Source organism: Crocodylus porosus, unplaced genomic scaffold, assembly GCF_001723895.1.
Source record: "Crocodylus porosus isolate Cpor-Errol unplaced genomic scaffold, CroPor_comp1, whole genome shotgun sequence".
In the NCBI taxonomy this organism is placed as follows: Eukaryota; Metazoa; Chordata; order Crocodylia; family Crocodylidae; genus Crocodylus; species Crocodylus porosus.
In genome coordinates this window covers 6,683,557-6,686,090 of record NW_017728921.1, presented here as the reverse complement: position 1 = coordinate 6,686,090, position 2,534 = coordinate 6,683,557, and the positions used below count along the sequence as shown (strand labels likewise).

Sequence of the window (2,534 nt, the reverse complement as noted above, 5' to 3'; positions counted from 1 at the left end):
CAGCAACTGGCTGCTGTAATGTGTTGCAAGATGTTTGCCCTTTCCCAAAGGAGAACAAAATCCTTGCGTCTTCTCTGACATGCCTGGGTTGCGTATTGCTGCTCTGGGCAAAGACTTCCACGACTGCCCTGAGAGCTGCTCTTCTCCCATTTGACACAATGGGACCTTGCCAATAATCTCACTGGTGCTCTTCCTGTTTTTTTGGGGGGTGTATGCAATAGTTCACTGGAATTTTCTGCAGTGAGAAACTGTCTTTGAAAAGTAACGCTGGCAGGAAAAGGCGTGGGCTAAGATAAGCCTATTCTTATAATCTAATCTTTAAAAAAAAAAAAAAAAAAAAGATTGACATTCCTAAAACCTTGCAAAAGGTTGCTCTGATCTTGCCTAGGCAAGGGAAGATCCCACATTAAACTAGAGATGTATTTAAATGTAAGGAAGCTGATGCTACTTGTTTAGGGATCTCTGTTCTGTTATGTATCCTTACAGGCAGTACAGCGCTACAGGGGATAAAAGGAGGGGTTTTTTGGTCTTGGGATCCATGGACACAATACTTAACTTATGAGCAAAACAGTTGCTGAAAAGTATTTTAAACATTGTAAAAAAATGTAAAATATGTTTCTATTGTGGAAGGTGATTTTGTGAAATAAACTTATAATTCTGTATGCATCAGCCTGGTTTGAGTTCTGCACAAGTTGGCAAAGTGCTCTGCCTAGTTCTTGCAAGGCAAGAAAAATATGAAGCCTTACTGAGTCAACGAAACACTTCCTCAGTATTGCCAAACTCAGTTGAATTGGCTGAAATATGTTTTCTATCCTTCCAGTTCCTTTCATCAGAAACCTTTACATTGAATTGCAGCTTTAGTTATACAGTCTGTACATTTTTTTTTTTTTCCTCCCTACAGTTTTTATGAAAGGGAAAAACCTTGTCTGGAAAAGAGAGAAGAACAGCTTGTCTGGGGTTTTTTTTATTATTTATTTCGTGGGATAAGTTGGCAAGTAAAGTGTCAGGTGATATTTGCATGTAATCTTCCATGCCGTACCAGCTATCAAGCTGGTGTTTGAGTAAGACTAAAAATTGGGAAACTTACTAAGCCCACTCGCCTCGGAAACACTGGATGTCACGTGGGAGGAGTATATGCCAAAGGGGACCATATTCAGTGAGATGGCTATAACAGAGCTCAGTGCTTTACAGCTAATCCCCAAGCAGCTCTTTTAATCCTGGGTGCGCAGCTGTGGTCTGCGGGTGCCGTGCTGGCATTGTGTGGTGCCGCTCAGCAAATCCATGTGCAATTAATCCGTGAAAGGAGCCTTGGCCTTAGCGCAGGAGCGTTACGCCCAGGAAGCTGACCTGTGGCAAGTGCCTGTCCTTCCCTAGTGCTGGACAGACCCCAAGGGCTTGATTTGCCCCAATAGGGCACATTTACATGTGCACCTTTACTGTGCAGTAGCCGAAATTACTGCACAGTAGGGGGGTGGCTACAGGTGCACACGTGTACTGTGCAGTGAATATGGCAATTTATGCCCATTTGAGTGTAAGTTTGATACCTGCATCGTTCAGGTATCAGATTTACACCCAATTAGTTACTGTGCAGTAACACGTGTAGATGCCTTACTGCGCAGTAGCACTGTGTGTGTGTGTGCACGCGTGTGCGCGGACTAAGTAGGGTGGCGATCAGAGGACAGTCCAGTTGTCCAATATTGATAAAACTCTGATGCCTTTCTGCCCTCTGTTTTTTCTTGAAAACTATATTCCCTCGAAGAGAAAAATAGAGGACATAAAGGCGTCGGGTTTTGTGTCGATAGAGGCCAGAGGAGCAGAAAACCGCGATGTCCTCTGCGATGGCCACCCTAGTCCCCGGTCAGTCCGCCCACAGAGTTAATGCGCTCGAACTCCTGCGCGGGTAGACAGTGGCTTATTCCTGCTTGCTGCACAATCGTTTACCCTGCCGCAAGTTTAAGCCAGCGTAAACGCACGTCTGCTAACTTCATCTGTGTTCAGCTGCCCTTGGAAATCTAGCAGCCTGCGCGGGGCCTTATTTTCACGGTGGCAATGCGCCGTAGCTGTTTTAACCCTGCATGCGATGGCTCCCTTCCGGCACTCGCAAGGGGACGGTGTTTTCTAGCACCGCTCTCCCTGGGGGCCACAGCGCAGCCCTTGGAGGGGCAAGGCCGGGTGTGAGCATTTGTTGCAGTGCTTTTGCATCAGCTTCCCCCCAGGAAAGGGGAGGTTGGCGGCCTCTAGAGCCGAGCAAGTGTGCCCATCCCTGGGCGCTAGCAGCTTTTAACTAAAAGCAGCAACTCCCGGCAGGGGGAAGGGCTGGGAGCAGAAGCCTGGTCTTAAAAAAAGCAGGGGAAAAAAAAAATAAAAAGTGGAGATGCCGGGGATTGAACCCGGGGCCTCATACATGCAAAGCATGCGCTCTACCACTGAGCTACATCCCCTGGCTGCCGGCAGCCGTGCACAGAGCCGGCACATGGCCGTGCCGCGCTCCTCCCGGGGCGGGGGGAGTCGTTTGCTTCTCCTCCCCGGCGGCA

At 48.0% G+C, this 2,534-nt stretch overlaps 1 protein-coding gene and 1 non-coding gene across 6 annotated transcripts in view; one reads left to right on the top strand and one right to left on the bottom strand.

Moving 5' to 3' along the window:
- Positions 1-2,534, top strand: part of UBC (ubiquitin C) — a 26,672-nt gene that overhangs the window by 16,891 nt on the left and 7,247 nt on the right. The window contains exon 1 of one of the 5 annotated variants that reach the window (XM_019538941.1): positions 190-195. The exons of 3 other annotated variants lie outside the window; for them this stretch is intronic. The gene's annotated coding sequence lies outside the window, so the exon portion shown is untranslated. Of the gene's footprint in view, positions 1-189; positions 196-1,844; positions 1,858-2,534 lie in introns of those variants that run through there. One more of the 5 variants, XM_019538939.1, reaches the window with a different exon arrangement.
- On the bottom strand, positions 2,370-2,441 carry TRNAA-UGC. Its single transcript has one exon. It is a non-coding gene; the product is annotated as a tRNA-Ala (tRNA).